The following is a 26,066-nucleotide window of genomic DNA, read 5'->3' as shown; positions in this document are numbered from 1 at the left end:
AAGGATGAATTCGTGTCCTTTGTAGGGACATGGTTGCAGCTGGAAACCATCATTCTTAGCAAATTATCACAAGAACAGAAAACCAAATACCGCATGTTCTCACTTATAGGTGGGAACTGAAAAATGAGATCACTTGGACACAGGAAGGGGAGCATCACACACCAGGTCCTATTGTAGGGGGTTTGGGGGAGGGATAGCATTAGGAGATATACCTAATATAAATGACGAGTTATTGAGTGCAGCACACAAACATGGTACATGTATACATATTTAACAAACCTGCACATTGTACACATGTACCCTAGAACTTAAAGTATAATAAAATATATATATATATATTTTATTCTGCCTACACAAATATACTAACCACAGCATTATTTAAAACTGTGCAAATGGGTTTTTTAATCCGCCTACACAAGTATACTAACCATGGCATTATTTAAAACTGTGCAAATGGGAAACCACTGGACAGCAGTGAGATGGTTAAGTGGAGTCTGATCCATTCACACGGAAAAGCAAGCAATCATCAGAATAATGGGTATGAAGATGACGCAATGACAAGGGAAGTGCTCCTAAGATCAACTGACAAATGACAACAGGATAAGAAACTGAATATGCAAGATGTGCCCCACTCCCCCTACCAAGGATAGAAGCTCCCTAGGAGCTAGACTTTTGATCTATTTTGTTCAGGGTCCTATCTCCAGCAAGTGGCAATGGTAGACACTCAACTAACACTTAGAGAATGAATGAATGAACTATTTGCACAGGGGAGGAATGGGTAAAAGCACCTTCAAATGCTGTTAATGACTAGTACAGGTTACTCAGATTTTTTAAAGCTGTTGTTCTCTTTCCTCTATTTCCAACATTTTCCATCATGTGGTTTTATTCACTTTCCTGAGAAGAAAAAAATGTTTTTCTTAGCCCAAACCATTGGTAGGTGACCTGACTTCCCTAATATTTATGTTCCTTCTTGAGAGGCCTAAGTTTCAACTAAGCAGGGTGGCAAGGGCAAAGGAACATTTGCTCTCCTTTCCAAGTAGAAATGTTCAGCTGAAGCAGTCATTAAGGAGCCTGGCTCTGCTGCCCAAGGAAACACTTCCTTCCCATGGGCAGCGAGCGCCGAGTGACCTTCACAGCCCCTGGGCTGAATCTTGGAGCAGGAGAGTCTGTCTGGGGCCATAAAGCGTCGCCAGGTGTCCAGGCCAAGTCAAAGGCCTTCCTGCCCTCCCCTATTCCCCTCCGGTTGTCATCTCTTGCTTCCTCACCCGGGCTTTGTCACCAGTCCATGCACACTGCAGGGTCTGAACAATGGCAGACTCAATAGCCAGAGGGAGTTCAAAGGGGTTGATCGCCCCTTCAGATTGGCATTCAGCAGAGGCAGCCACTAGCTTAGCAAGTGGGATCCTGTTCCACCTCAGAGTGACTAAGCAGAGAAGTGGAGGAGTCAGCACTCCACAGAAGTCAGGAGGTTGGCTTCAGGCTGGCCATGAATTCTCACAGCAGGAAAGGGCAAAAGGAGATTAACCAGCCAGGTGAGCTATGAGGAAATGAAATCTGCAGATCGCTGGACAGAGCCAGCTGTGCACACCTGCTAAGATCACCATCTTATGACCACCACTGGCTTGCACTCACTATGATATTCTTTTTCTCTCTCTGTCTCTCTCACACATGCACGTATTTTCAGCATGACACAACGAGAATAAAATCATGCAAAGGAAAATGCCGAATGCAGAGAAAAGAAGACACATAAACTCACACACCTGCAAAGGCTCTGATTCACTAAGTTCATGCCCCCTTTTTACCTGCTCATATCAAAACATGCTTCATCCTGGTTGGATCCAACAGAAGACTACCAGCCCCACTCTCAGGGCACATCCTGCAGGCATTTTTTTCTGTTTTATAAATAGCGCTGCAGTGTTTGGTGGGTTGCTCACAGTTCAGGACCACCTGGGAGGAAGCCCCACTCAACATTGTGGGTCCCAGCTCTGCTGGGTCTCTTCTCCAAATTCCAAGGGTACAAAACCAGTTGGACAGTGTCCCCTCTTAAGAGCTCTGAGTCCCAACTCTATGTGATCCCTCCTCAAGCTGCTGAGGTTCCACACCACCCTGGGAAAACCCTCCACCAGAGGCCTGTGTTTCAGCTTTGCTGGGCCCTTCCCCTAAGCATCTAGGTTCTATTAACTCCAGTCTCTTGCTTTGTTTCCTCAGCCCTTGGAGTGGTAGCTGCTCCCTGCAGTTACTATCACTGAGATACCTCAGGCTTCCTTTTTTGCCTTTTCAGTCCTAATACTAACCTAATAATCCCCTTTATTAAATTATCTCTGTTAAAATAACTATGGTGATCAACAGCTTACTTAAATAATGTTTACATGATCAAAAGATTTTCTGTAGTAGTATTAACAGTTCTGGTTTCCTTGGTTATTTTAAGTGTATTCAATTTAAATTAAATTCATTGAATATTTTCCAATTATGCTTTCATTTTGTAGTCATTAAAAAATTAAAAAACTGGCTGGGCGTGGTGGCTCACGCCTGTAATCCTAGCACTTTGGGAGGATGAGGTAGATGGATTACTTGAGATCAGGATTTCAAAACCAGCCTGGCCAACATGGTGAAACCCTGTCTCTACTAAAAATCCAAAAATTTAGCTGAGCATGGTGGTGGGTGCCTGTAATCCCAGCTACTTGGGAGGCTGAGGCAAGATAATTGCTTGAACTCAGAAGGCGGAGGTTGCAGTGAGCCAAGATCGTGCCACTGTGCTCCAACCTGGGTGACAAAGCAAGTATCTATCTAAAAAATAAAATAAAATAAAATAAAATAATAATAAAAAAAAGATGGTGCTCTCCTAATTGGACTTTTACTGATACAGGAGAAAAGTTAGTAGGAAAAAATTAAACCTGCTAGTGAAGACAGGTTTCTGGGTGCTTTGACCGAGTGATCCATCTCCTCGTCACCAGGGATGGGAAAAAGAGCTTTACATCTGTTATGTTTAAATGATATTCCTCAAGGAACAGTGTTCAAGAGCTACTTGACGGTTACCATCTACTAAGCTGTTCAAGTTATTGACCATTATTTACTTAGATTCTGAGAAGTTTTAGATACAGTTAAACAATGGAGGAATATATGGTCTTTAAATAGCCAGGGATTACAGAACAAAATAAATAAATTCTGAAGAAAGAGAGTCTAAGTAAGGAAAAGAATATCCAGCTGGAAAGAGAATGCTGTAGAACAAATATACAGAAGGAGTTAAGCAATTTAGCTATTCAAAAAGACCAAAGGGAGGCCACCACACTATAAGTTGGGGTGGGGGGGCAGCGACTATTAAAATCACAGGTGGTTGCAATAACCACACATACATTCGGTGCTGAATTTCCAATCCCTCTCTCCTTACTTTGGGAGCAATTAGTCTCGGGCGAAAAATTGCACTTGTAGCTAATTGCACCTGCAATTACCTACTTCCGGGTGCAATTAGCCACTTGAACCTAATTCTGAGTGTGCAAGTGTTTAATTGCATATGTGAGGAGGTGATTCCAGACACAGTTAGTTGTGCCCCCAGTCTTTGCACCTGCAACTAATTGTGACTAATAAAACAAGTCTTCATACAAGTCAGGTTGAAGGTACATATGGTGACCCTGTTTGGGGAACCAAGAATTGGATTGGTTGGGCTAACAGAAGTACAAGTGCACTAAAGAGAACAAAGGGACAAATTATTTAGAAATTGTCATTCTTTGGATCTATGGTTACATTATCCATGTCCCTTCCTGCAATCATGCTCCTCTCAGACTACAGAATATAAAGTCAGCTGATTAAATGCAAGCATCCTGTCTTGGCTGACATAGTTCTTTGTAAAGATAAAAGTAATTCTTCTGCTGACATTGAGGAACATCCATAAGGTGCAGGTCAGAACCATGTTGCAGCCAATTCTCTATTATTTGTGTTAATTCCGATGAGGTTATTCAAAACACTGGGCAACAGGTATGTATTGAACTAAGTCATATCACGAATCCAGAAATTAACAGACATGGCTCCTGCCTTCAATTTCATGTCAGTTCCACAGATAATTATTAAGTGCCTACTATCTGCTTGGCATGTCGAGGTGCTCATTTACTTATTAGGAACATTCATTTGTTCTGTCTTTCTACAAATGCCTATTGATATGGTTTGGATGTTTGTCCACTCCAAATCTCATGTTGAAATGTGATTCCCAGTGTTACAGGTTGGGCCTGGGGGGAGGTGATTGGATCATGAGGGCAGATCTCTCATTAATAGTTTAGCACCATCCCTTTGGGGACAAGTGGGTTCTCACTCAAGTTAGTTCATGAGGGACCTGGTTGTTTAAAACTCTGGGACGTCCCCCTTTTTTCTCTCTTGTTTCTGCTCTCATCATGTGACATGCTGGCTCCTCGTTGCCTTCCACCAGGATTGTAAGCTTCCTAAAGCCTCACCAGAGACAGATGTTGCAGCCATGCTTGTACAGCCGGCAGAATTGTGAGCCAATTAAACTTCTTTTCTTTACAAATTACCCAGCCTTGGGTATTTCTTTACAGCAATGTAAAAACAGCCTAATAAACCAATTTATCAAGCCTTCTTGGAACTCACATTCACATGGGAAGGAGAGATGCTAAACAGCTGTTTATACAATTAATGTCTTCATTACAGGGGCTGGGAGAGTGCACAACTAGGGCCTGCCCTGGTAAGAGTTTATGTTAGGGTGTTCTGAAGACTTGACACTTGAGCTGAGATTTTAAAAATCACTAGGGGCTACTTAGAAAAGAGAGGGACAGCAGGCTCCAGAGAGGGAGAATGAAAATGCCAAGGCTCTGAGGCTGAAAGGAACTTCCCAGAATTGAGAATGGAAAGAAGGCCAATGTGGCTGGAGCGTAGTAAGGGGGAGAAGTGGTTGAAGGTTATGTGATGAGTGGGAGGAGTTTCCTCTGGGTTGCCAAAAATGTGCCTCATGAAAGAACCCTGCCAGAATGAAGGGCATTGCAGGGCCTCTCAACCACAGCCAAGAGAGAATCTTGATGTGAGATATTTTTCTGTCCCTCTTCCTCTAATCTCACCAATACCAGCCTGGATCCTGGAATAGCCAGAAGAGAGATGAGGTAGAGACAGAATAAAATTGCCAATCAACCCCTCCTTCCCAACTGCATGAACCTGAGCTTCAGCTGATATCACTAACTTTGATTTGCAGGTGAGATTGAAGTTTGACATTAAGCTGAACTGGACCTTTAACACTGAAAAGAAATCTCATTATCAGAATTGAGGCTTTTCTAGTAGTTGGAAGCAATCCAGAAAGCCAAGGCATCTGCAAGAGATGTCGCCAAAGCACAGGAAGTAAGGACCTGCCTGAGCATATCTGAAGCTGGGTAGGAGAAATGTACAGCCTCTTTGTGACTGTACCCCCTTGAGCCAGCCTATTCCACCAGTGGTACATAGGAATAATGCATATGATCCCCCAGAGCTGAGGCCCCCCAAGGCAGCGAACTTCCACAAAGATAAGAAGGACTCATAAGATTTGAGTGGAGAGGAGGAACCAGGCACTGCAAGAGAAGAATGATGAGAACACAGGAGAATGAAGTTCATTCTCTATTGGATGGGAAGGCTGGAGAAGTCTGGCCTGGCTAGAGCAGATGTTCTGAGATGTGAGAAGCAATGTTGGATAGAACATGAGCTAAAGACAGATGGAAGGAAGTCTTGAATGCCAGGCAATAGGAGTTAGGAGCCTCTCGCATCAAACCTGGCTCTTCCTCCAGATTCAGAACAAGTAGCAAAATAACTTGGTTTGAGCTTAAAGTGAGAGGCTCATCTTCCTGAGCTCCCTTCAAGGGCTGAAATGGTGACCTTTTCCCCAGTCGTTCTTCTCCGTGTACTGTCTACTGGAGATGATGAGAAGTCATCACTGTGAGGACATTACCTCCCCATCTGAACCCCTTCACCAGCACTCCTGGCCAAGATGGTACATGTGCAGTGCAAGTCTTCAAGGATTTGGGGAGAGCAGTAGAACCCCTTCTTTTATGCCTTTTTCTCTTTTGGCAAAAACTGACTCGATGCTCACCAGTTAGATTAGAGTCATGTCACTGGATTCTAGTCAGGGCTGGCCTCTAAAACATTCAACACAATTTTCCACTCATTCTCCCCTTCCAATTTGTGAGACTGAAAATAAAGGACCCTGCGATGGTGGAGACACATGACAGCAAGAATCTGTATCCCTACTCAGAAAGGAGCATCAGACTGGCATCAGACCACAACACGAGCAAGAAAGAAACATGTGCTTGGTTAAGCCACTGAGATGGGGTGCTTACTCATCATTGCAGTGCAGCCTAGTCTATTGTAACAGATCTGTCCACCTCTGACCCCAGTGTTCCCCATCCTCTGATTTCTCTCCCTTCTGTACTCCTTCTGCAGCCACCTTGGCCTCAGTCACTTCCTTACAGCAGAGTATTCACCGTTGCAGCAGAGGCAGGGGAGGAAGACCCAAGAAGGGGAGACCTGGACACTTCTCTTCCCCTAGCATGCTATTGCATTGCCTCTTACCCTGGCTGTTACTCTCTCTGGAATACTCTTCCTCTAGATGTTCACTCCTGGCTTCTCTTCAGCTGAAATGACTCTTTCTCAGAGAAGGTTGCAGGCACCACCCACCCACAACTTCTAAACACAATACTCTTTCCTGCTTTCATAGCAATACATTATTCATGAAATTATCTCATCTGTTTATTGTCTTTCTCCTTGTAGGATGTCACCTCCACCAGAACAAGGACTAGGTTTTGTATGTTGCTGTTCCTTTAGTGCCAGAACATGCCCACCCCTGGTCAGTAAATAAGCATTAAGTGAATGAATTAATAAGTGAAAGGCTGTAAGTACTTTGACCTCCAGGTTATCTAGTCTCACTCCCTTTACAGATGAGGAAATTGACTCTTTTCCCAGAAAAGAGGAAGCAGAAAAGCAAAGGCAACTCTCCCTTTCTAGCTGTTTCTGGAGTGCTGAACTTAGATGTGATTTATTCAAATGAAAACTCTTGGGAAATTGTTTCAGAGGGATCCATAAAACAAATGTCATTTTTACCTAGAGAATTCACCCAACCTTCCAACCAATTTCAAATATAGTTCTTTAATGCAGATTTGACAAATCTGAAATCTCTTACACAAAGCCATTTATCATCTAATGTGCACCCGCCCTGCACCACAGTTTAAGTTATAGCTTTTTAATGGGGTAAAACATTTCAACGAAATCATCAAAATACCTTAAACCAAAACTGCTTATAAGATATTGATGAGTTTCAAGCATTGATTCCACCCCTGAAAATATCAACCTTGCCATTGGCACCATGGGTACTTCTAATAAAAGCAGCCAAGGAGGTATAATGAATATCTAATGAGCCATTTTGTATGTCTATGTTGCTTCTCGAATTGGAAACAAATCAACGAGCCTTACAAAATGCATATTTTAGTGATATCTCTATAAACAATAATCTTGTTTTTCTATCATAACTCGAATGTCATTCTTTTTATAATATAATTGAAGATTTAATAATTTATTTTTTTTCACTGTTTAAGGAATTTTTATTAAAGCAAGAATTTTATAATCCAAATTACGTTTCCTTGCTCAGTTATCAATTCTGTTACTTAAAACAGAACTGACATTTTGAGCTATTCCACAGTAAAGAATTACAAAATTAAAGAAAGGAATGCTTTAATTTTTTGTACTTTGCTGAAAATTCTTTTTCCCAGGGTCTATAAAACATTAATTTGTTTTTATATTTTACTATTTTTTTGTGTTTTTTTTTGTTTTGTTTTGTTTTTAAATCAATAAGTAATCTAGGACTAGCATTATGTTTGCTAGACCTGGCATTTGCTCAGTACATAAGGTTCAAAGTTTCCTTTCCTTTTTTTATTCGTTTTATATTTTGCAATTTTTTTTTCCAAAATATTTAAGTTTTTCGATGTTTAGATATTTTTCTTCGGTGAAGCACAAGTTTATTTTCGTGGTCCCTGATCAATTTTAAACAGTTGGAACACCGGTGGCACTGTTAACTGCTTTCTGGGCAGCCTCTTTAGCTTGGTGGGCTTGTAGTACAGCTACAGCTTCATCAGCCTTAGAACGGAGTGACTCAGGAAACTCGAGCATATGAAGTAGTTCTGAATTATCAATCTCCAACAACATGCCAGTGATTTTACTGGCAAGAGTAGGGTGCATGGCTTGAATAAGAGGAAACAGCCGTTCATCCAACATTTGCTTTTGCTCTTGAGGAGGGGCAGATGCCAACATGGAAGCAGTCAAAGTTTCCTGACCTTGTACATGAACAGCAGGCTGTTGCATTGTAACTTGTGGCTGTGCATTAAGGTGTTGCTGAGGATTGCGAACTCCTGCAGGATATTTATACTGTGGAACGGTGCGGACAGCAGGAGCAGCTGCAGCAGCTGCAGCTGCAGGACGTGGACCCATTGTCTGTGTTGATGTGTTAGCAACATGCTGTGTTGACATGACTCGTGGAACCTGTGAAGAAGCTGGTCTCATAGTACTAAATGGTGGTCTAGGAGCAGCTGGGCGGATAGCACCGGGCATATTTTGGAATGGATGAGGTCTGGCACCCTGAGCAGTCCAGCCAGGACTTGGTCTTTGTTGAGCAATTTGGCTAGGAGTATAGTATGCAGCACGGTTCTGAGTCTGTGGGATAGCTGCCATGAAGTAACCTGAAGGAGGTGCTGGCTGGTAAGGGTTGATTACAGGGTTGGGCACAGCTCGTACACTTGCCATTCTCTGCATATACTGGTTAGTGAGGTGAGCCTGGCGCTCTTCTTTGCGCTGAGCTAAAGCTACATACAATGGCTTTGTGGCCACAATTCTACCGTTCATTTCTGTAACTGCTTTAGTGGCTTCTTCTGGGGAGGAGAAACATACAAAACCAAACCCTTTGCTGCGACCACCGTCCATCATAACCTTTGCACTAGTGATTGTACCAAATGGAGAAAACTCTTTCCGGAGACGTTCATCATCAATACCATCATCAAGATTTTTCACATAAAGATTAACACCCTGGTATCTGGTGATCCTATCTTGCTTCATCTGTTCAAATTTGTGCTTAAGTTCCGTCTGCCGTTTCACCTTTTTCTGAGCTCGACCAACGTAAATTTGTTTTCCATTGAGCTACTTTCCATTCATCTCATCCACAGCTTTCTGTGCATCTTCATGCCTTTCAAAGCTTACAAATCCAAATCCTTTGGATTTTCCACTTTCATCAGTCATTACTTTCACACTTAAGGCAGGCCCAAACTTGCCAAAGAGATCCTTAAGGCACTCATCATCCATGTCTTCTCCAAAATTCTTGATGTAAACATTGGTGAATTCTTTTGCCCTAGCTCCGAGTTCAGCTTCTCGTTCTTTACGAGACTTAAATCGTCCAACAAATACTTTGCGATCATTTAGGAGCATTCCATTCATTTTTTCAATAGCTCGTTCAGCTGCTTCCTGCGTCTCAAAGTGTACAAATCCATAGCCCTTGGAACCATTTTCATCACAAACCACCTTACATGAAAGGATGTTACCAAAAGCAGTAAATGTATCATACAGTGCTTTATTATCAATGGATTTGTCCAGATTTTTAATGAATATGTTGCCTACTCCACTTTTGCAAAGTGATGGATCACGCTGAGACCACATGATGCGTACTGGTTTGCCCTTTATAACATCAAAATTCATGGTGTCCAAAGCACGCTCCGCCTCCGCAGGCTGCTGGAAGTTCACATACCCCTAGCCCAAGGAGCCGCGGGTGATCATGTCCCTGCAGACCCAGATGGAGAGGATGGGCCCCGCGGGCTGAACTTCTCGTAGAGCATCGCCTCAGTCACGTCGGGGTGGAGGTCCCCCACGTAGAGCGAGGCCATGGGGTAGCTGGGGGCGCTGGGGTCAATCTCGGGCACGGCTGCCCGCAGGCCCGCAGGCCCACAGGCCGCGACCTTTCCGTGAGAGGTGGAGATCGAGTGCCGGGGCTGGGGGCCGGAGCCGTGGGGAGGGGAGCGGGAGCAAGCGCAGAGAGACAAAAATCAACCGGAATTGAAAACTACTCAACCGCCGCAGAATGGGGTCGATCTACTACCGCTGGCTGCCGGCAGGCGGGGAGGGAGGGTGGCGGTGTCAGGTCCGGGCAGCGGGAAGGCCTCGGTCTCTTGGTTCCTTCTTGGAGCTGCTGCGGGGCCGCGGGCGGGCAGGTCGGTCTCGGCTGCTTCACCGGGTTATTTTATAAAAGAGGAAGAAAAAAAAATAAAAGTCTCCGGCGGGGGAGACACGGATTTTTTGTAAATTTTTGGGGGTTTTTTAAAAGATTTTTTTAGATTTTTTTTGGATTTTTTAATAATAAATGTGTGTTCCGAGCCCGGAGCACACACTCCGCACTCTCAGCACTAACCGCCGGGGAGAAGGGGCTTAATAATTTATTATATAGGTTGCCTTCTCGTTTAAGCTCTAGGTTATGTGTGTATACATAATACATATAGGTTGCCTTCCCCATTTAAGCTCTAGGTTATATGTGTGTGTGTGTACATATGTGTACATATATATAATGTATGTATATGTGTGTGTGTGTGTGTGTGCATATATATATACACACATAACCTAGAGCCTAAATGGGGAAGGCAACCTAGTCCAATGTCTGATTTTTAAAAATTTTTAAATGTCCTTGTATGTAGAAGCTCTGTGGGTCCTAAAAGTAAATCAAAATGCTGACATTCCAGGAGCAAACATAGGGGCACATGAATAGTAACTAGTAAACAAGTCCTAGATGCTTCCATGAATACAATACCAGGAGAAGGCCTAGATCCAGTGCCAAGGGCTAAATGAAGACTAACAGAGGTAATAATCCTGCTTCACAGGCACTGTAACTGAGCCCACTGCTCACCTGACCAGTCAGGCCAAGGCCGGTCTCCTTGGGCTGGAACAAGTTCCCCTGGGAACAGTGTGGTGTGTTCACCTAGAGACCTCTTCCTGACAAAAGTTTCGGCTGTGTTGTCCCACCCGCTTCCTCAGCTGAAAATGGGAAATGGGGCAAGTTGCTTCCCCTCCTGCTGGCTCAAATCCTATGACCCAAAGCACGGTCTCCATCTCAGCAACTTCCCTTCCAGAGGCCAAATATAGCCATCCCTTTCCTGGTTCACTAAAATTCCAGTCAGACTGCTGTGCACAGTGACAGACGGTCAAAGAGCATCTCACCAGCCCAGCCACAGCCAAAAATAACAGCCACTTGGTTAGCACAGACTGTGGAGTTTTTCTTTTTTTCTGTTGAGACTTCATACTGAGTTATTTTTTTGTTTTGGTTTTGGATATTTTTTTGTTTTTGTAGTTTGAAAATAGATAGAGTAACTGAAGTGGCCACACCAACTTCCTACATGAGGTTCCTGGGTTTAGTTAGTTCCAGTAGTGATGGGTCATGACCAGAAAGGTACTCACCTCTTAAATCTCCCCAGCCACCTACCCAAAATGAGGGGCTGACAAGCACGTTTTCTCCCCACTTCATCCAGCAGTGCCTCCTGCACACCCCAGGTCATGCTGGGACCCGACCACCATGCTACATTTTCTCTTGGGTCTCATGGAAGGAAGACTGGGGAAGGCTCTCCTGTGGGCTGGGTGGGGACATTTCCAGACTTGCACCCATGATGCTTCTGGGCAGTAGACAGGCCCCAGCCCCAAGCTGTCAGTCTGGTGCCCTCCACAAGTTCTAAAAGGCCTTAAATTATTAATTTATTTCTTTAAAAATACACAGTGCTGAAAAACAACCAAGCCCACTTTTGATCTGCATCATGACACACAAGACTCTTGTCAGCCAGGTTTTGTGCAGGCCAACAGACACATCTTATTAAATCTTACCTAGCTGGTGACATGAAATTGGAGCATGCTAAAGAGATTTAGGCTGAGAAAGATTATTTTCTTCTCCATGCCCTGTTTCCAAATGCAATGAATAATAAGCAATTTTGCAAAACTGTAACATTCAACTGTTGGAACATCTTTGTACTTTTGTTCTTCAAAGGCAGAATGTTTTCTGGAATTATGTTTCTACCTGAGGAAAAAAAATACTCCTTCAATTTCTACATGTGCAAGCATATCACACAGATATATCTCATTTCTTGTCATGTTGTATGCCGTCCCAAGACCAGTAAATAATTTATGCATTAAATGCATTTATCAGCTCTCATGTGTATGTGTGTATATATGTATATAATCTCCTATGTGTTAATGTCAAAGATGTCTTCTACATTAACGGAAAGCAAGCAACCTCTTGGGTGTTTCACCACCATGAAATTAGCTTTGCATCTTACCCATCAAATGAGTGAAACGTGAGAACAGGTCCCTGCTCTTTACAGAAAACTAAATGCTAGTCTACAACAGAAGAGGAGTTACAGTAAGAATTTCACATTGCATATCTGCTGAAATTGCTTACCTCCCTTATTTTTTTTTCCAAAGAAGGTCTTTATTACTCCAGGGCCACTTAGATTGTAGAGGGAATACGGCTCCTAAATTTCAACTTGTTCTATTCAAGTTGCCTTTCCTTTGCTTTCCACTTTGAGTATTTATCATGCTTATCATTAAGAACTGCTTTTGAGCCCTCGCAGTGCCAAGCCTGGGACCAGGTGCATGCGTTTGGCAGTCCTCACCTCCACTGCCATCCACAGGCTCCAATTTGGATTTAACCGTGGTCATCATTCACACCCTCATGACAGCAGGATCTAGGGGTGCCACTAACATGATAACAGGCAGTGAGTATGAGCACTGGCAGCAACTGCTTTCAGCAAAGTCACGTGGCTGTACCTGGCTCCTGCTTGCTGTTCTGAGCCTGTCCCCTCTTTCTACCCATCTTCCCCATTTAGAAGGCTTCTGTGTTTCAGTGATGCCACGAAAGAACCCCCAGACTGATAGAATCTGAGAGGAATGGAACTCAAAAATAATCTAGTCCAAACTACTCATTTGAAAAATAAGGAAATGGAGGGCCTGAGGGGATAACTTACTTGGCCACACTCACACAGGTAGTTGCTGGCAGAGCAGAGACTGGAAGTAAGTATTTGAACCCACTTCCAAGGCTCTTTCCACCATACCAGTGGCTCCCAACATTTGCTGGCACAACTCACAGTCAGAAGGAAGCTTTACATCCTGATTCACACATATACACACGTATGCAACTTATACAAACGTTTTACAAAACAGTGCTTACTATGTGACACCCTTTGATCTTTTTTATTGTAGTAGATTCATTTTAAAATATTCTGAAGACTGCTTAACAGCACGTAGACTCAAATTGGAACAGTACAGAGAAGATTAGCATGGCCCCTGCACAAGGATAACATGCAAATTTTTTCCATATTTTTTGTACATTTACCAAATGTTACTTTTCTTTCCAGGGATAACATTTATAGGTATACAGTCCTATAGTTTGCATTTTCTTAGTTAGATACATCCCCTGAATATTTAGGAGGACGGGGATTGACTTAGATACAGAACAGAGTCCCTTTTAGGTCTAAGCATCATGCTCCTGGTCAGGAATGATCTTCCTGTCTACCTGTCCTCAGATTAGAATGATCTAAAAGACAGAATGATCTAGCAGACAGAATACTGGACTGACAGTCAAGGCCCAGCATCTAGTCCTGGCTCCACCAACTGCTAACTGTGTAACTTTGGGCGAGTTTCCTCTGGGTTCCGTTAACTCATCTGCATGATCAAGCTGTTGCTAACTGACAGAGTTCTGAGGAGTAAATGAAATAATGCAAATTAAAGCAATAAAAAGCTCTATGCACAAGACTTGTACTGGAATAGCAATAATCTTCCATTCTCACATTTCAGAGAAATATGGTATCTAAAGAGGTTTCTGGATTCTCATCAAAACACCTGCATAATGTATTATGAATAAATTTGGTACATTAAAGAAAAACCATACCCTGAAACTACCTTATTTTTAAATGTTTTTGCAGGTGTTTGAAGAGGAGGGGCTCACTCCAAATCTTGAAGATGTTCAGCCTCGAAAAAGTAGAAGTCATTGTGACCAAAGATGATGCCACCACACCTTTGAAAAAGAAAGGTGATGAGCCTCAGATGGAAAAACACATTAAAGAAAGGTCAATACTAGCGAGTATGAATGAACACATAGCAAAAATTTCAGATGGAACAGCCATGCCAAGGGCTTGTGAGACAGGTGAGGCCGAGTGAATAAAAAGAAGCAGCTCCAGGGACACTCAAGGTGGTTCCAGCTGCTTGTGAAGGATGCTTCTTTCTAAGAGGTGGCTGGGCTTAGTTTCGGTGTATTCCAGTTTGGGACTCATGAATTGCAACTAATAAAGATAAAAAAACCTGATACAGAAATTGTTTTATAAAACATTCAAAATGCCTGCAGTGACCTTCACAAGAGCAGAAGTTAGGAGGATCCCTGACAGCCGAGAACATTGTGCGAAGCCCCTCAGAAGTTAGTTGTGAAGCCCTACTGGGAGATCTTTGGCTGCACGGGGGAGAGGGATGGTGGGGAGGGGGACAGGCATAATCGTCACTATTATGGTATAGGAAGGGCTGCTGCTTCTCTGCCTGAAACAGAGAACACCTGTTTCAGAGAAGAAGGTGTCAGGAAGATCCTAAAGAGAAGGACCCTGGCACAGGCAGAGTGGGTGGAGGTGGCATGGGAGGCGGTGAGTTCTAACTCCTTAAATAGTGCTTTATCACTACTCAGGAACTGTTACAGGAAGCTCAGAGTTGTGTTTCTCACCAATAATCTCAGAGAAATCACTTCAAAAAAGAGGCTAAAGAACAGGTTGCAGGTTTCAGTAAAGGGTTCCATTTGACAAGGTATATGATGGTTGATGGTTTGTAGTTGTCATTGTCCATGCCTACTGATAACTTATTTTGTGTTTTGGAATGAAAAGACATTTATACTTTCCTTACAATAATAATAATGTTAAAAAGCTGGTGATGTTCACAAAATCGATTCCACAAATCCCAAGCAGAGTGTGTGGAGGCAGCGCACACTCTGCTGTCCCCTCCCCTCCCACAGGCTCCCGCCAGCTGCTCTGACCCCTGAGACACCCACTCCTGCTGCATCCCTCACATCCAAAGGCTCTTCCAGTGCCCTCTGGGACCTTGGTTCCAGGGTGAGCAAAGCACCCAAGCTTGTGGGGAGGGCGGAGCACTCCTTTCTCTTCCTGTGTCCGCAGCGACTGCGGCTCTCCCGGGTGCTGCCCAGCCTACCCCAGGTAGGGAGCGCTTCATGGCCCCATCCTCCTGGGGACTGGAAAGGGCTTTGTGTCCTTCCACCTGTATGTAAATCCCTCTCTCTTTCTCTCCCTTAGCCACCTGGTTGCCCAACACCACCTGAACCTTCCACTCACATCTTGGGAACTTACCATCTTCTTTTCTGTCCTAGATCTTGCCATCGGCATGGACACTTCAATGTCCCTCCCTGTGGGCAGCACATCCAATACATTTGCTGTCCCTTTCTTTCCCTCCTTCACCTGGTGACACCCCTAACCTGCCAATGGCCTAGAGTGGTCCCACCTGAGATATTTTCAACCTGTATCTTGATGCCTCACCACAGCCTCCTCTCCTGGGATCCTGGTTCCCTTCAACCCACTGCCCCGACTTTCAATCTCCCTGAGCCCATCCATCCCTGCTCTTCCCATTTCCTCATTCTCTCATCCCCCTTTTGGTTTTGCTTCCTTCCCCCTCCCACCTACACTCCAGGTCCCAGCACTTCAGCCCCATTTTTGACAACAGCCCCCTTTCTAAACCAACAAACTATGAACCTGCTTCGTAGTGCACAGCCGGCAACGAAGCAAGAAAAGAATCGAGCACATAGCCCCAGTATGTTCATAAATTGAATACATTTTACTACTGGGCTGACATTTTCTTCATTTTAAAACGTATCACAAAAATGGAAAGGCACAAATGACATGATTTTAGAAGGCCAATATAACAAGCATTTCAGTTTTTCTGCCCATTCCCATTGGAGCATTTTATACAGCCCCTGAGGGTGTGTGCACTCCAGTTTAGGGACCATAGCCCTAAACCCTATCACTCTTCTCCCTCTGTCACATCCACCCTACAAAGCCATCCCTGAGCCCATCTAGTCATGAGTGTCCTGTTCTGTGCCAGGCGGCTAAGTGGTGCTAGAAGACACACTCAGTCCCAGGTAACCTCTGGATATACTCTTTCAGCTCAGGGCAATGCCACTGAGAGCCTTCAAGGGCCAACAGTCAAGCTAGTCTGCAAGAAAACTTCTTTCATCTTCATCTATTGCCAGCACCCAGCACAGTGCCTGGCACTAGCCTGTGACCATGAATGCATTGATCTGTGCACACATGTAGCATCCACATCACTCTGCCTACGTGGTTACCGAGGCATGAAGAGCACAGTAGAGACAGCCGTGACAGGTCAGGACATCCCAGCTGGGGCGCGTTTAGTTCTGAAGCTATGTGAGGGTGCCTTACCCTCGCAGCACCTCTGTCTGTCCATGGTGGCCCAAGCAATAGACTGGCCCTCAGGATGTGCCTGAGGCAGTTTAATTAAGGCCATTTTGACACCTTAACTATTCCAGGAGGTTGTATGGAGGTGAGAAATAGGGCTCTTTCAATCTTCTCTTTAATACTTGCAGCAACTCTGGCTCAGAGCACAGCTGTACCCCCTTTTCCTTCAGATGTCGCCTCACAGAAGGATGCTACTGTCAAAGGAAAGGGGTGAGGAGAGTGACAGAGCTTACACAGCAGTCTCCAGTGGACACAACGTAGACTGGATTTGAGCAGGGCCTCCAGGGTAAGCACAAGGAGAGGTGCTGGAAGAGCCCAGGAGATGTGTTTGACCTACCTTCATCTCTGGACATGAAGGGCATCTCTCTCTCTCTCTCTTTCTCTCTATCTCACACACACACACACACACACACACAGAGAGAGAGAGAGAGAGAGACAGAGAGAAGACAGCTATGGCACTTTCTCGGGAGGTAAAGATGATTTAGGCAAAATTCCCTCACTTCCTACATGTCTTTCATCTTCTCTTTCTCCCTTCCTCGTCCAGTGTTTCTTAACGACTGGTCATGGACTGGCCCCTGAATCAAAGTCACTAAAGCCCTGTTCTCAATGCAGATTCCTGGCTACATCTCAGTCTAAGAGAATTAGCAACTCTGAAACTGGAGCAAGAGACTCTGCATTTAAACAATGTTTTGCCCATTAAAGTTTGAGCACCACTGAAAAACCCTCTCTTCTTCTCCTGTGTTCTTCCCAACTACGCATCCCTATCTGTGGCCCGCATCCATCTTGCCACCATTCCCCTCTGCCCCTCCACTCCTGAGGCCATCATGATGAAGCCGGTGGGAACTCCAGTGGAAGGACCCAGACAGGAATAAGATCACCTGGGCCTTCACCTTCCTTCACCGACCAAGAGCTCTTCCCTTCCTGTGCTTTTATTTTAATCTAGGACATCCCCTCTCTTGGCTCCTAGAGGCCCTGCTTCATTTAATTTGGCCTCCTTGCCCAAGCAGAATCCTGGGCAAGCCTGGGAACTTAGTACCCTGAATTCAAATGAAGTTGCCTGGAGGAAACTGAGGGAATCAGGGAGCTAAGGTTTGGCCTAATGTTGATCTATTTTTGGCCAAAGCCACCCTCCACTATCGGTCTCTACTAATAGACTTGCAAAGATGGCACTCTTAATCAATGCTAAACAAGAGTTATAAATCATAAAGACGTTTGCTGTCTTCTTACCTCCCAGGGATGGGAGTGAATGGGAGAGGACTCTGACCATGAAGCGTTCTAATCTAAACTCAGAGAAAATTCTCTGAGCCATTCTTCCGCTCACAGAATTTCCGGGCACCAGTCTCCCTGCAGCTTTGACAAGTGAGCTATTTTGGTATGAGAACAAGTAGAGTTATTGTTATCTCTGCTCTGAATCAAGGATGAAAAGAAAAGGTAAGCGGGAGAAGGAGGGTATGAGAGAGAAGAACTGGGGGTGAGGTGCTGAAAAGCAGAAAGGACTTCAGATACCGAAGGAAAAGGAGCCACATCCTCTTCCCGGGAAGGAAGTCACCAGCCAGCCGGTTTAGAGTTTGAATCAGCACGTGACCCTCAGCAACCATAGTAACAGTCCCTCCCTCTGGTCTCACAGGGCTCTGGAGGGGCGAAGAGGCGAAGACTGCAGGATACATGCCAAGGTGTCTTGTCAGTGGTGAAGTGTTTTCTACACAGGGTGGCAGCTCCCTATCTATGACCAGGGAGTCACTGCGCCTTTCCCACAGCCCCACTCAAAGACTCAGCACGGCCCAGGCCAGAAGGAAGTTTAGACAGCAGACTCTCCGTCAGCAGATACCTTTCCCTGCCCTTCCTAACGGGTCACGTAGGCCCTTAACAAGGGTGCTATTTTAGCAAGAAACTGAAAATGAAAAGAGAATCTGCCCTCCAAACATGCTGAACACTTATTTTAGCACACAGCCCCACGGAGGGTCAGTGCTCCACGCATGTTTTAAAGCGTTTGTGCCTATTTATTTTGAGAGCAGCAGAGCCTGAGCCACAGCTTCCTGCATTCTGCTTTGTCAGCACGAAACATTTGCTGCCATAGGCATGCTGAGCTCCCTCTGGGCCCCCCCTTCTCCTGGAGTCTGACTGCGATGAGAAGCTTATCCCAGCCCTTAAATGAAGAGACTTCCTCCAGCTCCCACTTCTGCCTCACCCCTTCGCCTCCCACTGACAAACAGGCCTGGCTGCAAGGTGTGCTTGTCAACAGGACCTGGCCACCAGAGGGCGACAGAGAGCAATGAGGGCCCAACAGTTTCCCGGAAGGAGCCAAATCCCCTGCCACATCTGCTCCCTCCTCCAGCCCAGAAGCTGCCAGACTTGCTAGCATTTGCCAGTCCACCGAAGCAAACATCTCACCTTCATCGTACAGTTCCTTGGTAAACTCTTATTTTCCTCTTTATCAAGTTTGGATGGAAAACAAAACAATTAATTTTAAGAGCAGCCCACAAGAACCTAAACATTATTTATGTCTCTAATTATCTTGTTCTGGTGGGTATTTTAGTCCCTGTCTGGTCAGGACATTAATTATCTTCATAACTACAGCAAAAGTTAAATAATAAGCACCCAAGGCTACAGCACTACTGTAATGTGCAAGCTTAAATGAACTTATAAATTTTATTAATGGATGCTTTATACAACTCCATATATTATAAATCAAACAAGAAAGCTATTTCTATCTTTTAAGGGTACGGTGAAAAAGCTTTAACATTATTGAGGATAATTTTTATTAAGTTTAAAACTCCCTTTTTCCAGTAATGAGACTGTTATGAGGATAATTTAATCTAGTTTGTCATGAGGCACCCCGGCTTGTTAAATAAGTTAATAAATGACTGTGCATTAATCAAAGTGACAAAGCTATGAAGAGCTGGGGATGGGAGACAATTCTGGTGATAGTATTAATTAGTATTTAATTAGAAACTTAGGGCCCATAAATAAAAAAAAAATCATGGTAGAGACATTTATGCAAATTGCTCAGAGCCTGCAGTGGAGTTAGCTTTGCTTTAAAGAAACGTGATTTTTTTTTTCTAACATACTGTACATGGCAGCACTGTGGCCACGTCACGTGGCTTAAACGAGCTCTTCTTTTGTTTCCAATTTGTTCCAATTACAGGCCTGTAAATTCAAATCATTCTTTTGACTGTCTTGATTGAAATGTAGAGTTTCCACAGTTTCTACTGGGAGTTCTGGGTTTGTTTTTTTTTCTTTTAATAAAAAAGGAGAAATGTTTTAAAGACATAAAGAAAGAGCTTTAGATTCTTTTGCTGCTCTTTTAATTAAGATGTGTGCCACCATTTTCTAAGAACAATTGTGGATTCCATTTGGTACGTAAACAATGCCTCCTTTTTCAATCCTGGTGAGCTGTAACTAGGTTTTGTTATGTGATATAATATTGAAGACTGCATAGATTCAACTGCCATCATTTTTATGATAATCACAGCACTTTTAGCTTTTCCCTCAATAACATACTTGGATAAATGGGCAATTTTTGATGGCCCAAAAAGACAATAACTCTTTGGTTCTGAACGCCACTGCTTTCCTAAGGTACATGTTCCCCCTTTTCAGACTTTATTATTTGTTGCATTTATTCAAGAAAGGTTATCCACAGTAAAACTGCTTTTTCTATTCAACAGTCTATCTCTGTCATGGTTCATTTATGTGTGAGCATGACGGACTGAAGCCCGTATTATCCACAGCTGACAAGTGTCAGGCCGACAGTTCAATCAGCCCTTCCTCGAGATGATGCCCAAGGCCCCGTGTTTGAAGTAGGACAATAAAGCAGGCAACACAATCAGGGCAAACTGATCCGATCCCAGTATGTAAAAAGGATTCTGCCTAATAACACAGTGTGGTTTTTTTTCCCTCTCCAAACATATTAGTCCTTAAACAGTGACTTGGCCCTTAAGAAAATCTGTGACTGACATGAAAATGCTGAAGTTTTAAGGTGGTTGGTTTATCCATAGCCTCATGGGGCTGCTTCTTTGTGCAGACTAGTTTTGTCAAAGTCAGGAAAATAATGTATTCAGTGTCTGATCATTTTTAGGGAGTTATTTGAATGGGATTTTAAGTCAGACATCCTGATGTTGACACAGGGATCATTTTCTTGTCCTTTTGTTTTACATTTGTGGAACAGATCATTTGCATTGGCTAATAAAATTAAATCTCTGAAATGCATACAAAAGTGAGTTCCCTTCAGCAACACTCCTCAATTCCCTCCACCAGCCGAGTAAGCAGAGTTGCTGGGTGTGTTTCTTTATATAAGGTCTCTCTAGAACACAGGCTATAATGCAAACATATCTTCAAAATTAGTGCTTCTTCGGCCTGGGTAACACTTAGACTCAAATGTATATTAAAGCATTTCACTACAGATCCTGACAATCAACAGCAGAGCCAAAGTCAATAAAATGCTAATAACCTGCTATGGTCTGTTCCTTGGAGGACTGGAGTACTGCTGCTGTGCTCTCTTCCAGCCTTCAGACCATTGCAGGCGACAACAGCAAGGGAAGGCGGCTCACCCCTTTGGAAGGGGCCAAAACACTGCATGCCTTTCACAAAGAGGAAGCCAAAGACCCTCTTAAAGCATCATAAAACCTTCAAGCCAGAAGGCACAAGGCAAAACATCAAACCCAACCTCTTCCATACTTGATAAATGAGGCTCCGAGACATTTTTGTGACTTCCAAGGTCAGAGAGCTTGTAAGTAGCAGTGGAAGGAAAAAGTTAGCAACAACAACAAAGGAATCCTCTGAATTTTGCTTCTCGTTATATGACTTTACTAGGCTGGGCAAGTTAGTGCAGAAGGGATTGATGAAAAGCAGAATCCAGAAGTCAGAATGTGAGGAATGATGCCAGCAACTACGAAACTTGACTTCTGTCAATTTCCTTCTTGCACAATGCTGGAAGTCCTAAGTAATGTATTTTCTGTGAATGTGTTGGTTCTGTGAATGTTGGTTTTTCTCCATCTACCCTGCTGTGTCCCAATGTACCCATTTACTGCATTTTCTCCCCCACTTTGACCCCACAGACCACATCACCCAAACACCCATGACTGCTGGCTTCCAACTGTGTTAGAGATGAGGGGAGGCACTAACGGCCAGTCAAGTGGGAAGAGAGAGCCTACACTGTGTCCTTGTCCCCTGCTTGGACTCTCCATCTCAGAAGAAGACTGTGTCCCTCCAGCACTCCTGCTTCTACCGAGAGGCTCTTCCTCCAGGGCTCCAACTGTCATGGGCCCCAGTCCCTCAGTTTCCTTCCCTTGACCCTTCAGTCCTCGGGGATACCAGCTCCCCACTGGTGGTAAACTTGGGGTGCCTCCCATCTCTTGTTTGTCCACCTACTTCTGCCCACACTTCTGAAGTAACCCCTTCTTTAAAGTCTCCAGCAGAAGCATCTCCAGTGAGTTCTGTTTCCTGCTTGGACTCTGATGCATTGAGTGATTTAGATTGCTAACTGATCCTACTTCTAGTTCAGTAGTTCTCAGGATATTCTGAAATCCCACAGAGAATCTGATGAAAGCTATAGGCTCTCTCCCCACACACACAAAAAAGTCACTTATGCACATATGCACAAAATTTCAGACAATTGTGGCATGTTCATAGACACTTAAAGGCTATTTACAAATTTTCTAGGACATCCATGAAACCCCCAATATCGAACACCCATTTGTTCCACTTGATCATACCACGTTCCTTCTCAAAGGCCTCTACTGATGTCAAACCAACTACCAGAAAGCATGAAACCCAGACTCCTCAGAGCAGCATTTCAGACTAAATCTGCCAGGGCCCCATTAACAAAAGAGCTAAAGGGAAATTTAATACAGGGGAGTTGTTGCAAGGGTGGAGAAAGAGGTGAAATGACGAGGGTAATGGTAAGGCAATGCAAAGATCGGCACCAGCAGCAAGCTAGGACTGAGGCCTGGGGGTCAAAGGGAAGAGGCGATGTCACCAGAGCCCAGGAGCCAGAGCTGTGTCGGGGAGCCAAAATCATAGCAGGGGTCTCTCAGTAGGAGCTGGAGTCCAGGAAAAAAGACCCAGCCACAGCTGATGCTGCCAAAGCAGAAAGAGAAGGTGAGGACTCTCTGGGCTTCTTTTCTCCTACAGCTCTCCAGTCTTCACAGACCACGTGACTCAGAAGCCAGATGAGTGGAAGCCTGCAGGGATGCCTGAGGACCAGGGCAGGGGGAAGGCTGTGATGAGCCTAAGATAAAACAGGCCAGCCCGGGCACGGCTTCTCATGCCTGTAATCTCAGCACTTTCGGAGGCCGAGGCAGGTGGATCACCTGAGGTCAGGAGTTCAAGACTAGCCTGACCAAAATGGTGAAACCCCATCTCTACTAAAAATAAAAAGCTAGCCAGGCGTGATGACCGACGCCTGTAGTCTTAGCTACTCAGGAGGCTGAGACAAGATAATTGCTTGAACCCAGGAGGTGGAGGTTGCAGTGAGCCAAAATCGTATCACTGCACTCCAGCCTGGGCGACAGAGCAAGACTCTGTCTTAAAAAAAAAAAAAAAAAAAGATACAACAGGCCAGTGAGTCACACAAAAGCCCTTCATGACCTGGCCTCTTCTGCTCATGGAGCCATGATAGAACCTGGGTTTTCATATCTATTGTGCACTAAACTGTGTGTCAGGCAGTAGTTCCAGGAGGAAAGCTGCAGAATTCAGCTCAAGAGTTGCAAGTAAACATTCAAGACCGAGACTGGTCTGCTTAGACTGGAAAGTAGCAAGGGTGGTAAATTAGAGCGGGAGACCACAGAAGCTTGGGGAGGCTGGCGGGACAATGTCAGGAGTTTATTCCAGAGATAGAAAGAGAGAGAAACTTGGAATGGATTAATCAGACTTTGGAAAATGTGATTGACAGATTGGGAAGAAACCAAAAAACCACACCCCTGGGCATTCTGCTCCAGTCTTTAAGGGGCCAGATGTACTGACAGCAGTGGTTGTTCCTTGGAAATCTCTGAGGAGCTTTAAAAAAATCATGATGCCTGGGTCCACCCAGTGGTGTGCTAGAGCCAGTTCTTCCCAGCTCAGAAAAGATGGCTGTTAAATTTTCAGGAATTTTCAGAGTCAATTGTTAAACACAGTCATTACTAAAGATCAGAAGACATAAGCTTATAATTAAATAAGTCATTGAAAATAAAGGTAATAAATACAAAAAACTTATCATTTTATAATAATTTTACTACTCCTATGCTTTTGAGGTTGCTTACCACATCTGAATGGTGGCAACACTATATTAAGACGTGTTGTTATGCATCTCTTCCCAATTCCGTGTTCAGTGCCATCACATCGACAGAAATTAGCAAACGCTATAAATCAGGGCTTGATTTATTGTGTTGTTGATTGTTTACATAAGAGGTTGGCAAATTACAGCCCACAGGTCAAATCTAGCCTGAAGTCTCTTTTTGTGTGTCCTACAAGTTTGTGCAGTTTTAAAGGATTATTTTTTTGAAGGAGGAGGAGGAAGACATCATTTGTGGTCCACAAAGCATAAAATATTTACTATCTGACCCTTTACTGAAACACTTTGCCAAGCCCTGGTCTATACTTAAGAAAAAGTTAATAATGCAAATTAAATTTAATGTACATCATGTCTGTAACCATTACATTATAAATAGCACAGAAAATTGAGAAAATATTCTCCCAGTGTTGAAAACTATTACCTCATCAGCAAAGAAGTCTCTCATGTCATTAATGAACAAGTAAAATTCCAACATTCGTCTTCATTGTTATACTTTCATGTTATCTGTTAATGTAAATGAAAATACCAACCAACATTCATGTTGGAATTACACTCATGGGTCAATGACTGAATTTGGACAGTAGTCAAGCATTTATTTGTAGAATGATTTTGTCAAATCATGGTTGAATTGCAGCCATAGGTTAACTACAGACAAAAGAGTTCGGCAAAAATGCAGGAAAGCATTACCTGAGAATCAATTGCAGGAGAGCATTCTGCAATGAAGAGTATTGTACATTTCATTATTATTTGTAAGTTGTATACCATACATCCTTTTCATCAGTAAAATTATAATAAATTTCTGTACATACATACATGAATACTTGTTTTCCAGAGAGGTGGTTGTTAAACTTTTTCCAGCACACATTTACCCCACTTCTAGAGTTCACTTTAATTGTTCTGGGATGTGACCTTGGCATTAAAGTGCTTAAAACTTCCCCCATGCTACTCCAACGTATAGCCAATATTGAGAATCTCTGGCTCGGGGAAAAGGCAAAAATGCAGGGCATAGAATCCCTTAAGATTTTATTCCCTTTGGTCAGAAAGTCGATCATGGCCCTGGGAGTGAGAGTGAGGTGCGTGTGTTAAGAGTAGGAGAGGACAGGGGACTGCCTGCCTCAGAAACCTCACAGGGTCAACTATAAATCAATTGTTTGATTTATAGACACATCTGACCTTTATCCATCTTCTCTTTTTTTTATTTTTTAATTTTATTTATTTTTTTTTTTTTGAGGCGGAGTCTCGCTCTGTCGCCCGGACTGGAGTGCAGTGGCCGGATCTCAGCTCACTGCAAGCTCCGCCTCCCAGGTTTACGCCATTCTCCTGCCTCAGCCTCCGGAGTAGCTGGGACTACAGGCGCCCGCCACCTCGCCCGGCTAGTTTTTGTATTTTTAGTAGAGACAGGTCGAATGCTCAATAAATATCATTGACTGAAAGACTCGATCTCCTGACCTCGTGATCTGCCCGTCTCGGCCTCCCAAAGTGCTGGGATTACAGGCTTGAGCCACCGCGCCCAGCCTATCCATCTTCTCTGAACAAAATTTTCCTGGAGCAGTGTTCTCACAGTCTCCTAGACATGCTCTATTCTTTCTTTTCCCAGAGTTAATCTCAGTCTAACTCCACCAAGGACCACTTTTCCTCTTCTGTTTCTTACCTCAATTTTACCCATCCCTCACACTACAGCTAGATACCCCCTCTTCTATCAGACCTTCCAAAAGCCAGCCATGACAGGCCCATTCATGGCCCACTCCAGTTTTGTTTACCCGTTGCTAATGAAACCTTGTTTATTAGGACAGCCCTGTGCCCAAGATAAATATTGTTTCCAGGCCTCCTCTGTAGCCAAATGCAGCCAGTGGGACACAGTTTTAGCTAACGAGACCTAAGGTGAAGTCTGATGAGGATTTGGGGCAGAGCTTGTGCTTTCCCGATAGACATGTTCAAGGCAACCGGTGCAGACTCTGCCCCACTTCTCTACAGCAGTCATTTCCAGAGCATGGGGCAACAAGCCCATATGCAAAGGATGGAAGAGTAGAAAAGCAAAAGGAGCTGGTGCTTTGATATCATCACTGAGCCACAGCCCCAGCCCCTGGTTTCTTCTTGCCATTGGAAGCCTTATTCTGTGAGAAAAATAAATCCCAAATTGTTCAAGTCACTCCTGGTTGGATATTCCATTGCTGCAACCAGATACAATACTAAGAGAAATGGCAGTCCAGCAATGCCACAGTGATTGCACTGTCTATAACTGTAAACCCCTACAGATTTGTTCTGCAGCACCTAGAACAGCAATCTCCAATGAGTTAATCGGTCATCTCCCA

General features: G+C 44.0%; 1 pseudogene across 1 annotated transcript; it reads right to left on the bottom strand.

The window, feature by feature from the left end:
* Positions 1 to 7,534: 7,534 nt before the first annotated feature.
* On the bottom strand, positions 7,535 to 10,413 carry LOC105519032 (annotated as a pseudogene). Its single transcript, XR_001002911.1, has 2 exons — positions 10,110 to 10,413; positions 7,535 to 10,013 (listed from the first exon to the last, which is right to left on the bottom strand). The product of XR_001002911.1 is annotated as a polyadenylate-binding protein 1 pseudogene (transcript).
* Positions 10,414 to 26,066: the final 15,653 nt, after the last annotated feature.

The sequence above is a fragment of the Colobus angolensis genome, unplaced genomic scaffold, assembly GCF_000951035.1.
Source record: "Colobus angolensis palliatus isolate OR3802 unplaced genomic scaffold, Cang.pa_1.0 Scaffold337, whole genome shotgun sequence".
NCBI classification, from domain to species: Eukaryota; Metazoa; Chordata; class Mammalia; order Primates; family Cercopithecidae; genus Colobus; species Colobus angolensis.
This window is presented reverse-complemented; position numbering and strand designations above follow the sequence as displayed.